Source organism: Nicotiana tomentosiformis, chromosome 2, assembly GCF_000390325.3.
Source record: "Nicotiana tomentosiformis chromosome 2, ASM39032v3, whole genome shotgun sequence".
NCBI classification, from domain to species: domain Eukaryota; kingdom Viridiplantae; phylum Streptophyta; class Magnoliopsida; order Solanales; family Solanaceae; genus Nicotiana; species Nicotiana tomentosiformis.
Genome location: NC_090813.1, coordinates 155,628,971 through 155,643,242, shown reverse-complemented (window position 1 = coordinate 155,643,242; position 14,272 = coordinate 155,628,971).

Genomic DNA, 14,272 nt, shown 5'->3' with positions numbered 1-14,272 from the left:
CCAGAGAAGTAGTTTCGAGGGACTGACATCGACACTTACTAGTGATCCAATAAGACAGATACAGTAGAAGTAAACAAATGTGAATCAGAGGAAATAAGTGAAGTAACAAACATAACACATGGTACAATCCTCCTCTAAGTAATAACTCAAACTCTCAGCTAGTAGCTACCTCCTCAATCAGAGTATACATAATAGACCTTACCAGATAGTTCGTCGCAGTTCAATCAGGAAAATCTCACAGATATGCTGGCTTCTTGCCAATTACTACGCACAATTTCATAAGAGTATTTTTATAGAAATGCCTAGACGTACAGCCCGATCTATCATAACATTGCCAAACCATAGATACATCTATTTTATTGTTGAGGCGAACGACCCCGCTCCCATGAGAGTGTGGTACATAAATCCTGCCGAGGCGTACGGTCCGATCCATCATAGTGTGCGCACTGCCGAGGGTCGAACGACACGAACCATAGATGTATCTATCCTGCCGAGGCGAACGGCCTGATCCCATTAGAATAAGAAGCTTTGACGGGTCCCTGACCCCAGTCACGAATAGTCGTGTGAGTTATAGATTTTAAGGGAACCTTTCGATGAGAACACATAACTCGGGAGAATTTTGTAAGGAGAGTACAATTAATCTATGGCTTATCATGAAGCCCGTCGAATCTCTACTGTAACGACCCGACCGGTTGTTTCAAGAGTTATAGCCCCGTTTCCTCCATTTTTGCTTCTTTTATACTTTACAATTATATTATGTCTTACCGGGTTGGTTGGTTCGGGTCTAGAGTGGTTTGGAGTGAATTGAGACACTTAGTCTCTTAATTGAGAGCTTAAGTTGGAAAAGTCGACCGGATGTCAATTTATGGGAAAATGACCTCGGATTTAAATTTTTATTGTTCTGTTAGCTTCGTTAGGTGATTTTGGACTTATGAGCGCGTCCAGAATATGATTTAGAGGTCCGTAGTAGAATTAGGCTTGAATTGGCGAAAGTTGGAACTTTAGCGATTTTGGCCGGCAGTGGAAATTTTGATGTCAGGGTCGGATTGGATTCCCAAAAGTTGGAATAGGTTCGTGGTGGCATTTTTGACTTGTGTGTAAAATTTGAAGTCAATCGGACGTGGTTTGGTAGGTTTCAGCGTCGTTTGTGGAATTTGAAAGTTTAGAGGTTCTTTAGGCATGAATCCGGGTGTAATTGGGGTTTTTGATGTTGTCTTGAGTGATTCGAAGGTTCGACTAAGTTTGCATGGGGTTATATGACTAGTTGGTATGATTGGTTGAGGCCTCGGAGTCCTCGGGGTGATTTTGGGCTGTTAACTTCTTGATGGGAGTTGAAGAATTGCAATTGAAGCTGCTGCTACTGGTGTAACCGCACCTGCGGAATGGGAAACGCAGGTGCAAGCCTGCAGAAGCAAAGGAGGAGCCGCAGATGCATCTAAGGAGGACCTGGGCAGAGGACGCAGGTGCGATGGCATTCCCACACCTGCGATGGTCGCAGAAGCAGATTTAGGGGTGCATGTGCGAGTTTGGACTGCAGATGCAATGTAGTTCCCGCACCCGCGAAGACCGCAGATGTGGTCACTTGATCGCAGTAGCGGAGGATGCAGAAATGGAGCCGTAGGTGCTAGAAGTATGGGCAGAACCTATAAATAGAACACTTCGAGATTTTTCACCATTTTCATCATTTTTGAGCTCGGAATTTGGGGATTTTTGAGAGAGATTTCGGAGTTATCAATGAGGTAAGTTCCTTGTGCCTATTTATCTTCAATAATGGTGTTTCCCCACTGATTTTACACCTAGTTGGTGAGTGTTTGAGGTGAGATTTGGGAGATTAGGACTTGGGAATTGAAGAGTGAATTTTGGGGTTTTGGAGGGGCAATTGAGGTCGGATTTTGGTAAATTTGGTATGATTAGACTCATGAGTGAATGGACTTTCGGGTTTTGTGACTTTCGTCGAGTTTCGAGACGTGGGCCCGGGGGACCAGGTTGAGCTGATTTCGGATTTTGGACTATATTTTAGTAGTTTTCTTGTGGAATTGATCCTTTTAGCCAATATTGATTATCTCTTACTGTTTGTGGCTAGATTTGGGGCATTTGGAGGTGATTCGAGAGGCAAAAGCGTTGCAGAGTAGGATTTCTGCGTGGTTGAGGTAAGTAACAGTCTTAAATCGGGTTTGAGGGTATGAAATCTCGAGAATTGGTATAATGTGAATATTTGAAGCTGACACACATATTAGGTGACAGGCGTGCGAGTGTGTACCGTGAGGAATTGTGACTTGGTCCGTCCCCGTGAGACTGTAAAGTTGAATAGCCATTGTTATTACTTGTTTTTCCTTGTCTTTGAGCAATTGACTGCCTTTCATGTTAGAAACCATGCTTAGGCCATATGATATCATTGTTGGGACCCGCATCAGTCGTATACTTGTTGAATTGACTGCTAATTGCTGTCTTGTACTCAGTCACAATCTTACTTATGTGTTATATCTCTGTTCTCTCTCATTTCTTGTTGATACTTGTTGTATTCTCTATTTGGGTTAATTATTATGATATTTTGTGAGCCCGAGGGGCTGGAGAGGTTAGTGACTGAGATAGGGCCTGAGTGCCGTGCTGCGAGCCGTGAGATATATTGGATCGGGTTGCTCGTCGCAATAAGCCTTCGGGCTATATATATATTTGGATCGGGTTACACGCCGCAACAATATTGTATCGGGTTGCACACCGCAATAATATTGGATCGGGTTGCACGCCGCAATGATATTGGATCGGGCTGCATGCCGTAGTAATATAGCGCTTGGGCTGAAGGAGCCCCTTCGGAGTTTGTACACCCCCAGTGAGCGCAGGTACCTATTGAGAGTGTGTATTGAGGGCTGAGAGCTGAGAGTATGAGCTGTTGAGATGAGTTGAGTGAATGTTGCCTTGAGAGGCTGTACTTGCTTTATTTATTGTTGCACTTAGTTGTTATCTATTATTGTTGTGAAATTTTTGGAAGATTCATATTTGTTTTACTTTAGCTCGAACTGATATGACTTATACCACCGGATTTGAAAGCATGTTCACTCTTTTCTAAAAACTTTTGAAATGATTTGTATTATTATAGTTCGTCACTGCTTCTCAGTTCCTTATTTAATTTTGTTACTTGCTGAGTTGGTTGTACTCATGCTACACCCTACATTTCATGTGCAGATCCAGGTGCGTACAGTTCTGGCGGTCGCCGAGTTCGTGCGCGGGCTGATTATCGGAGACTTACGAGGTAGCTATCGGCGTCCGCAATCCTTATTTCTCCTTTATTATTATCTTTTCTCTCTTGTATTGGCATTTGGCACAGACTGTAGTAGACTCTGTTTTCTAGATTTTTAGATGCTCAAGACTCAGTGACACCCCGATGTCGGGCCATTTTTCCGTACTTATGTTTTATTTGGGTTTTACCCTCGTTTTTATGAAAAACTCCGGTTATTTTAAATCTCTTAATTCATCTATATTAATATTGAAAGTGTTTTGGAAAGGTCAGCTTTCCTAGTATCACGATAGGCGCCATCATGACGGGTTAGGTTTTGGGTCGTGACAAGTTGGTATCAGATCCTAGGTTACATATGTCTCACGAGTCATGAGCAAGTTTAGTAGAGTCTTGCGGATCGGTACGGAGACATCTGTACTTATCTTCGAGAGGCTATAGAACCCTTAAGAAACTACACATTCTTGAATTCTTGTCGTGCAAATCTATTGATTGTAGTAACTAAACATATGTTGTTTCATTCTCTCACAGATGGTGAGGACTACCAGCCAGGGCTGCAAGAGGCCGAGGTTGAGGTAGAGGCCGCGGTAGGGGTAGAGGTGCAACCCGCACAGCAGCTGGGGTAGTACCCGCAGATCCACCAGTTGCCCCAGATCATGACCAGATTTCAGTTGTTGATGCACCAGCTCAGGCACTACCTGTGCCTATTGTGATTCCAGGCCTTCAGGAGGCCTTAGCTCAGCTTCTGACCGCGTGTACCAGTCTTGCTCGGGCGGTCTCTATTCTAGCTACAGCAGCCACTTCTCAGGCCGGGAGAGGTGCTCAGACTCCCGCTACCCGCACACCAGAGCAGGTGGTACAGGGATTCCATACACCGGGGGCACCACCAGCCTAGCCGGCCACAACTGCTCAAGACTATGTGGTTCCCGCTATGCCTGAGGATGAGAAGCGTAGATTAGAGAGGTTTGGTAGACTCCAGCCTCCATCTTTCAGTGGTGCAGAGGGAGAGGATGCACAGGATTTCTTGGACAGGTGTCATAGGATATTCTGTACAGCAGGTATTCTAGAGACCAGTGGGGTATTGTTCACTACCTTTATGTTCTCTGAGGCTGCATTCAGTTGGTAGGAGGCTTACGAGAGGCGTAGGCCGGTCGGCGCAGCGCCCCTTACCTGGCAACAGTTCTCCGTTATCTTTTTAGAGAAGTTCGTGCCTCAGTCCCGTAAAGAGGAGTTGCGCAGACAGGTTGAGCAGCTTCGTCAGGGTGATATGTCTATGACGCAGTATGAGATGAGATTCTCGGAGTTGGCCCGTCATGCTATATGGTTGGTTCCCACAGACAGGAAGAGGATCAAGAGGTTTATATATGGCCTCACTTATCAGCTGCGATTGCTTATGATAAGAGAGAGAGTGTCTGGTGCTACTTTTGATGAGGTTGTCGACATTGCTCGTCAGATTGAGATGGTTCGCAGTCAGGAGAGGGTTTAGAGGAAGGCCGAGAGGCCTCGTGGATAGGGAGGATTTAGCGGTGCTCCTTCTGGGGGTCAGTTCCAGCACGGTAGAGGCCATCCTTTCAGACATGCTCAGATGGCTCGTCTAGGTCACCATGGTGTATCATCTGGCCATGGTTCTCACAGTTATCAGCAGGGCCGTTCATCTCTCGGTGCCCTCCTAGCGTAGAGTTTGTCTCGTGCTCCATCAGGTCAGGGTTCGTCTATGCCAGGTCCTTCTGCAAGTTATCGTGGTGCTCGGAGCTCCCTTCAGTCCCCTGCACCAGCACCAGGGAGTTGTTATGAGTGTGGGGAGTTTGGTCATATGAGGAGAAAGTATCCCCGTATAGTGGGAGGTCCATCTTCGCAGAGGAGCCAGTCTATGTCATCAGCACCATCCCCTCTACCACCCGCTCAGCCAGCCCGGGGTGGAGCCCAGTCAGCTAGGGGTCGCTCGAGAGGGGGAGGCAGATCAGGGGGTGGCCAAGCTTATTTTTATTCCTTCTGTGCCAGACCAGATGCTATTTTTTCAGATGCTGTGATTACAGGTATTGTCTTAGTCTGCCACAGAGATGCCTCTGTATTATTTGACCCTGGTTCCACTTATTCATATGTTTCCTCGTATTTCGTTCATTTTCTAGATATGTCCCGTGAGTCTTCAGTTTCATCTATTTATGTATCTACTCCTGTGGGTGATACTATTATTGTGGACCGCGTATATCGGTCATGTGTGGTGACTATTGGGGGTCTGGAGACCAGAGTGAATCTTTTGCTGCTCAGTATGGTCGATTTTGATGTGATATTGGGTATGGATTGGTTGTCTCCATGTCATATTGTTCTAGATTGTCACGCTAAGACTGTGACATTGGTGATGCCGGGGTTGCCAAGGGTTGAGTGGAGCGGTTCTATAGACTATGTTTCCAGTAGAGTGATTTCATACTTGAAGGCTCAGCGGATGGTTGAGAAGGGTTGTCTATCTTATTTGGATTTTGTGAGGGATGTTAATGCAGAGACTCCTGCCATTGATTCTGTTCCAATGGTGCATGATTTTTCGGATGTGTTTCCTGTAGATCTGCCGGGCATGTCGCCTGATAGGGATATTGACTTCGGTATTGATTTGGTGCCGGGCACTCAGCCCATTTCTATTCCACCATATCGTATGGAACCGGAGGAGTTGAAGGAACAACTTCAGGAACTCCTTGATAAGGGGTTTATTCAGCCTAGCGTGTCACCTTGGGGTGCACCGGTTCTATTTGTAAAGAAGATAGATGGTTCAATGAGGATGTGCATTGACTACAAGCAGTTGAATAAGGTCACAGTCAAGAACAAGTATCCTTTGCCACGTATTGATGATCTATTTGACTAACTTCAGGGGGCGAGGGTGTTCTCCAAGATTGATTTGAGGTTGGGGTATCACCAACTGAAGATTCGGATATTCTTAAGGCAGCTTTCAGGTTTTGATATTGCCATTATGACTTCTTGTAATGTCTTTTGGGCTGACTAACGCCCCAGCAGCGTTCATGCATTTGATGAACAGTGTGTTTCAGCCTTATTTGGACTCGTTCATTATTATATTCATTGATGATATCCTGGTGTACTCTCGTAGCCAGGAGGAGCATGCCCAACACCTGAGGATTGTGTTACAGAGATTGAGGGAGGACAAGCTTTATGCAAAGTTCTCCAAGTGTGAGTTTTGGCTCGATTCAGTGGCGTTCTTGGGGCACGCGTTATCCAGCGAGGCTATTCAAGTGGATCCGAAGAAGATATAGGCGGTGTAGAGTTGGCCCAGGCCATCCTCAACCACGAAGATTAGGAGCTTTCTTGGTTTGTCGGGATATTGCCATCGTTTTGTGGAGGGTTTTTCATCTATTGCATTGCCCTTGACCAAATTGACCCAAAAGGGGTGCTCCATTCAGCTGGTCGGATGAGTGCGAGGAGAGATTTCAGAAGCTGAAGACTGCTTTAACCACGGCTACCATTCTAGTTCTACCATCAGCTTCTAGTTCTTACACAGTGTATTGTGATGCCTCGCGGATAGATATTGGATGTGTTCTGATACAGGAGGGTAGAGTGATTGCTTATGCTTCGCGCCAGTTGAAGACCCATGAGAAGAACTATCCTGTCCATGATCTTGAGTTAGCAGCTATTGTTCACGCCTTGAAGATTTGGTGGCACTATCTGTACGGGGTTCATTGTGAGATTTACATTAATCATTGGAGTTTGCAGCATCTGTTCAAACAGAAGGATCTTAACTTGCGTCAGCGAAGGTGGTTGGAGCTTCTTAAGGACTATGATATCACCATTTTGTACCATCCCTGGAAGGCCAATGTGGTGGCCGATGCCTTGAGTCATCAGGCGAAGAGTTTGGGGAGTTTAGCGTATCTTCCAACAGTAGAGAGACCCTTGGCATTGGATGTTCAGGCCTTAGCTAGCCAGCTTGTCAGATTGGATATTTCGGAGCCGGGTCAGGTATTGTCTTGTGTGGTCTCTAGGTCTTCTCTTTATGATCGTATCAGGGAGCGTCAGTATGATGACCCCCATCTGCTCATCCTCCAGGGCAGGGTTCGGCGAGGTGATGCTAGAGATGTGACTATTGGTGATGATGGCGTGTTGAGGATGCATGGCTGGATATGTGTTCCCAATGTGGATGGGCTTCGGGAGTTGATTCTTGAGGAGGCCCACAACTCGCGGTATTCCATTCATCTGGGTTCCACGAAGATGTACAGGATTTGAGACAGCACTATTGGTGGAGGAGGATTAAGAAGGATATAGTTGGGTTTGTGGCTCGGTGTCTCAACTGTCAGCAGGTTAAGTTTGAGCATTAGAGACCGGGTGGCTTGCTTCAGAGATTAGAGATCCCAGAGTGGAAGTGGGAGCGGATCACCAAGGATTTCGTAGTTGGGCTCCCACAGACTTCGAGGAAGTTCGATGCTATTTGGGTAATTATGGATCGGCTGACCAAGTTCGCGCACTTCATTCCAGTTGGTACTACTTATTCTTCAAAGCGGTTGGCTGAGATTTACATCTGAGAGATTGTTCGCCTTCATGGTGTCCCAGTTTTCATCATTTCAGATAGAGGCACACAATTTACATCGCAGTTTTGGAGGGCCGTACAGCGAGAGTTGGGTACTCAGGTTGAGTTGAGTACAACCCTTCACCCTCAAATAGACGGACAGTCCGAGCACACTATCCAAATATTGGAGGACGTGTTACGCGCTTGTGTCATTGATTTTAGGAGTTCATGGGACTTATTTCTGCCGCTCGCAGAGTTTGCATATAACAACAGTTATCAATCTAGCATTCAGATGGCTCTGTACGAGTCCTTATATGAGAGGCGGTGTAGATCTACGATGGGATGGTTTGAGCCGGGTGAGGCTAGGCTCTTAGGTACAAACTTGGTCCAGGATGTATTAGACAAGGTGAAATTGACTCCGGAGCGGCGGCTCCGCATGGCGCAGTCTAGGAAGAAGAGTTATACTGACAGGAAGGTCCGTGATGTGTCTTTCATGGTCGGGGAGAAGGTTCTGCTGAAGGTATCACCCATGAATGGTGTTATGAGGTTTGGGAAGAGGGGCAAGTTGAGCCCTCTGTTCATTGGGCCTTTTGAGGTACTTCAGAGGATCGGAGAGGTGGCTTACAAGCTTGCCTTGCCACCTATTTTGTCGAGTGTGCATCCAGTAGTTCATGTTTCTATGCTCCGGAAGTATATCGGCTATCCATCCCATGTGTTGGATTTCAGCACGATTCAGTTGGATGGTGATATGACTTTTGATGTGGAGCCGGTGGCCATTTTGGAGTGGCAGGTTCAGAAGTTGAGGTCAAAGGATATAGCTTCAGTGAAGGTGCAGTAGATAGGTCAGCCTGTAGAGGTGGCCACTTGGGAGATCGAGCGGGAGATACGGAGCAGATATACACACCTATTTGAGACTCCAGGTATGTTTCTAGACCTGTTTGAGGACGAACATTTGTTTAAGAAGGGGAGGATGTAACGACCCGATCGGTCATTTCGAGAGTTATAGCCCAGTTTCCCCCATTTCTGCTTCTTTTGTGCTTTACAATTGTATTATGTCTTACCGGGTTGGTTGGTTCGGGTCCGAAGTAATTTAGAGTGAATTGAGACACTTGGTCTCTTAATTGGAAGCTTAAGTTGGAAAAATAGATCGGATATCGATTTATTAGAAAATGACCTCGGATTTACATTTTTATGGTTCTGTTAGCTCCGTTAGGTAATTTTTCATTTAGGAGAGCGTCCAGAATGTGATTTGGAGGTCCGTAGTAGAATTAGTCTTGAATTGGCAAAAGTTGGAACTTTGGCAATTTTGGTCGGCAATGGAAATTTTGATGTCGGGGTCGGATTGGATTTCTGAAATATGGAATAGGTTCGTGGTATCATTTTTGACTTGTGTGTAAAATTTGAGGTCAATCGGACGTGGTTTGGTAGGTTTCGGTGTCGTTTGTGGAATTTGAAAGTTTAGAGGTTCTTTAGGCTTAAATCCGGGTGTAATTGGTGTTTTGATGTTGTCTTGAGTGATTTGAAGGTTCTACTAAGTTCGCATGGAGTTATATGACTAGTTGGTATGATTGGTTGAGGCCTCAGAGTCCTCAGGGTGATTTTGGGTGGTTAATGGCTTGATGGGAGTTAAAGAATTATAGCTGAAGCTGCTGCTACTGGTGTAACCGCAGGTGCGAGCCCGCAGAAGTGAATGAGGAGCCGCAGATGCGGCTAAGGAGGACCTATGCAGAGGATGCATCTGGATGGCATTCCCGCACCTGTGATGGTCGCAAAAGCGGATTTAGGGGCGCGGGTGTGAGTTTTGACCGTATGTGCGATGTAGTTCCCATACCCGCGAAGACCGCCGATGCGGTCACTTGATCGCAAGAGCGGAGGCAGTGTGTAGGAAGTTTTCCGCAGATGCAGAAATGGAGCCGTAGGTGCGAGAAGTCTGGGCAGAACCTATAAATAGAACACTTCAAGCTTTTTCACCATTTTCATCATTTTTGAGCTCGGAGTTTGGGGATGTTTGAGAGAGATTTTGGAGTTATCACTGAGGTAAGTTCCTTGTGCCTATTTATCTTCAATAATGGTGTTTCCCCACTGATTTTACACCTAGTTGGTGAGTGTTTGAGGTGAGATTTGGGAGATTAGGGCTTGGGAATTGGAGAGTGATTTTTGGGGTTTTGGAGGGGCAATTGAGGTTGATTTTGATAAATTTAGTATAGTTAGACTCGTGAGTGAATGGGCATTCGAGTTTTTTGACTTTCGGCTGGTTTCGAGACTTGGGGCCGGGGGGGGGGGAGGGGGAGGTTGAGCCAATTTCGTATTTTGGGGCATTTGTAGGCCGATTCGAGAGGCAAAGGCATTGCGGAGTAGGATTTCAGCGCGGTTGAGGTAAGTAACAGTCTTAAATCTTGTTTTGAGGGTATGAAACCCATAGAATTGGTATAATATGAATATTTGGAGGTGACGCACATGCTAGGTGACGGGCGTGCGAGCGTGCACCTTGAGGGATTGTGACTTGGTCCGTCCCGTGAGACTGTAAAGTTGAATAGCCATTGTTATTACTTGTTTTTCCTTGTCTTTGAGCAATTGACTGCCCTTCATGTTAGAATCCATGCTTAGGCCATATGATATCAATGTTGGGACCCGCGGCGGTCGTATGATATCAATGTCTTGTACTCAGTCACAGTCTTACTTGTGTATTATATCTATGTTCCCTCTCATTTCTTATTGATACTTGTTGTATTCTTTGTTTGGGTTAATTATTATGATATTCTGTGAGCCCGAGGGGCTGGAGAGGTTAGTGACTGAGATAGGGCCTAAGTGCCGAGCTGCGAGCTGTGAAGTATATTGGATTGGGTTGCATGCCGCAACAAGCCTTCGGGCTATATATATATATATATATATATATATATATATATATATATATATATATATATATATCGGGTTACACGCCGCAATAATATTGGATCAGCTTGGGCTGAAGGAGCCCCTTCGGAGTCTACACACCCCCAGTGAGCGCAGGTACCTATTGAGAGTGTGCATTGAGGGCTGAGAGCCGAGAGTATGAGCTGTTGAGATGAGTTGAGTGGCTGTTGCCTTGAGAGGTTGTACTTGCTTTTATTTATTGTTGCACTTAGTTGTTATCTGTTGTTGTTGTGAAGTTTCTGGAAGATTCATATCTGTTTTACTTGAGCTCGAACTGATTTGACTTATACCACCAGATTTGAAAGCATGTTCACTCTTTACTGAAAACTTTTGAAATGATCTATATTAATATAGTTCGTCACTGCTTCTCAGTTCCTTATTTAATTCTGTTACTTGCTGAGTTGGTTGTACTCATGCTATACCCTGCACTTCATGTGCAGATCCAGGTGTGTACGGTTCTGGCGGTCGCTGAGTTTGTGCTCGGGCTGATTATCGGAGACCTACGAGGTAGCTGTCGGCGTCCGCAGTCCTTGTTTCTCCTTACTTATTATCTTTTCTCTCTTGTATTGGCATTTGGCACAGACTGTTGTAGACTCTATTTTCTAGATTGGTTGTTAGATGCTCATGACTCAATGACACCCCGATGTCGGGCTATTTTTCCATACATATGTTTTATTTTTTCCGCACTTATGTTTTATTTGGGTTTTACTCCCGTTTTTATGAAAAACTCCGGTTATTTTAAATGTATTAATTCATCTATGTTAAATATTGAAAGTGTTTTGGAAAGGTCGGCTTGCCTAGTATCACGATAGGCGTCATCACGATAGGTTAGGTTTTGGGTCTTGACATCTACGATAGCAAGTCACTCACTCTACACAAGTCTAGTCTCAAGTCGCAACGTAATATGAAGGAATTTAATAGGCAAGAGACAACTCAAATAGTACAGTTATAGCATGGCGAAAACCTAAGTCTACCCAGACATAACATGAATCTAGCTACGCATGGACTCTCGTCACTTGTACGTACTTAGCCCCCACAACAAGTAACAAATAACAAATACATCACCTAGGGGTATTCCCCCTCCCCCTCACAGAGTTAGACAGGAGACTTACCTCCCTCCGAAGGTCCATAACCAGATCCAACGCCCCTCAATCGCCTCAAACCAAAGCCCGTCGATCGAAAACTATTCAGACAAATGTGAAAACCAATCAAACTATACTCTAATACCCATAATTGATCAATTTATATTAATTCTCAACTCCACTCGAAAAGTCTATAAAATCAACCCTCGGTCCCACGTGCCCAGATTCCGAAACTTTTCGAAGAAAAACTTTACCCATAACACCACGAACTCAAATATATAACTTATCCCAAATCCCATATCCAATTTCGTGGTTAAAATCCCAAAATACTAATTCTAGGTTTTCTACCAAAATCCCACAATTTCTACTAATTTCCATGCTCAAATCCACATACGGACCTACTCCAACTTCCGGAATCGGAAACCGACCCCGATATCAAAAAGTCCACTCCTGGTCAAACTTCCCAAAAATCATCCATTTTCCAGCTTTTGCCGATTGACGCCGAAATAACCTACGGACCTCCAAATCAATATTTGGACACGTTCCTAAGACCAAAATCATCATACGAACCCGTTGGAACCTTCAAATCCTGATTCCGAGGTCGTTTACTCACAGGTCAAACCTTAGTAAATTCTTCCAACTTAAAACTTTCGAAAATGGAATTTTCTTTCCAAACCAATCCCGAACTTTTCGAAATTCAATTCCGACCACACGTACAAGTCATAATACCTGAAGTAAAGCTACTCAAGGCCTCAAACAGCCGACCGATGCGCTAGAGCTCAAAACGACTGGTCGAGTCGTTATATAAATTATACACTAGTGAATTGAATATTATATACCAAAATAGTATATAGTATGCTATTTTTGTATATTCTACAAATTAGTCTTATTTGCTAGTTTAACTCAATTTTAACTTAAATTTCAAAATTTACTCAAGAATTTCCACCAAATTGACGAACCTTAGCCACAACCTCCGATCAAATATTTCAAACTAAATATATTAGCTTAAGAAAAAAATTGAAAAAATATGAGAACTCCGTTGAAATGTTAAGAAAGAACTCAATAAAAATTTCAAAAAATTCTAAAAGGACCAAATTGTAATAGTATGCTGTTACATTATATAGTATGTTGTAACAGTATAGCCTAGGAATGAACTGTATATTAAAATGGTATATAGTATATCATTTTAGTAGACAATATAAATTCTTCTTCGCCAATTCAACACAATAAATTATACAGTATTGAATTAAAGATTATATACCAAAATGGTATAGAGTAGATTATTTTTGTATATAGTACAAATTAGTCTTCTTTGCTAGTTCAACTTAATTTTAACCTAAATTTTAAAAATGTACTCAAGAATTTTTACCAAATTGACTCAAACTCTTGCCACAACCTCCAATCAAATATTTCAAACTAAATATTTTGATTTAATAAAAAAATTAAAAAAATATGAGAACTCCATTGAAAAATTGAAAAAGAACTCAGTGAAAATTTCAAAAAAATCTAAAACGACCAAATTGTAATAGTACTATTACATTATATAGTATACTATAATAGTATACCGTTGGAATGAACTATATACCAAAATGGTATATATTATATCATTTTAGGATACAACACAAATGTTTCTTCGCCAGTTTAACATAATAAATTATACACTATTGAATTAAATATTATATACCAAAATAGTGTAGAGTAGATTATTTTGGTATATAGGACAAATTAGTCTTCTTCGCTAGTTCAACCAACCTTAAAAATTATAACGACCCAGTCGGTCGTTTTGAGAATTTAAGTCTCGACACCGATTTTAGAAGTTGAAGTTTCAAAGTTCATTAAATTTGAATTGGGGTACGATTCATGATTTTGATGTTGTTTGATGTGATTTGAGGTCTCGAGCAAGTTTATGTTATATTATGGGACTGGTTGGTATGATTGGATGGGGTCCCTGGAGCCTCGGGTGTGTTTCGGGTCATTTCGGGTTGTTTTGGAACTGCTATATCTGGTATCTGGTTTCCTTCTTCGCGAACGCGAAGAGTGTCTCGCGTTCGCGAAGAGGATTTTTGAGGCTGTTGGGATTTGGCTTTCGCGAACGCGAAGGAGGGCTTGCGAACACGAAGGTGTGTCTAAAGAACTTACTAGAACGTGAGAGGCTAGTTGCGAACGCGTAGAAGGGAGGAGAGGACTAGGCCTGGAGTCATTAGCCGTCACGAACGCGAAGCTTCAATTGCGAAAGCGAAGCATTAGGACTTGAGGGCATCGCGAACGCGAGAGCTTGAACGCGAACGCGAAGCTATGCATGGGTAGGCCTTCGCAGAATGCGACACTGGTAACGTGAACACGAAGAAGAATTTGAGGCAGCTGAGTTTTTGGCCTTTGCGAACACGAGACAGAGGTCGCGAACGCGAAGAAGGCCTATCTGGGCAAAATTAAAAGTCCCAAAAACGAGGGTTTGAGTTCATAACACAAAAATCAAATTGGGAGCTCAGTAGAAGGCGATTTTTGGAGAGATTCTTGCGTGGGTTTTGGGGTAAGTGATTCTTA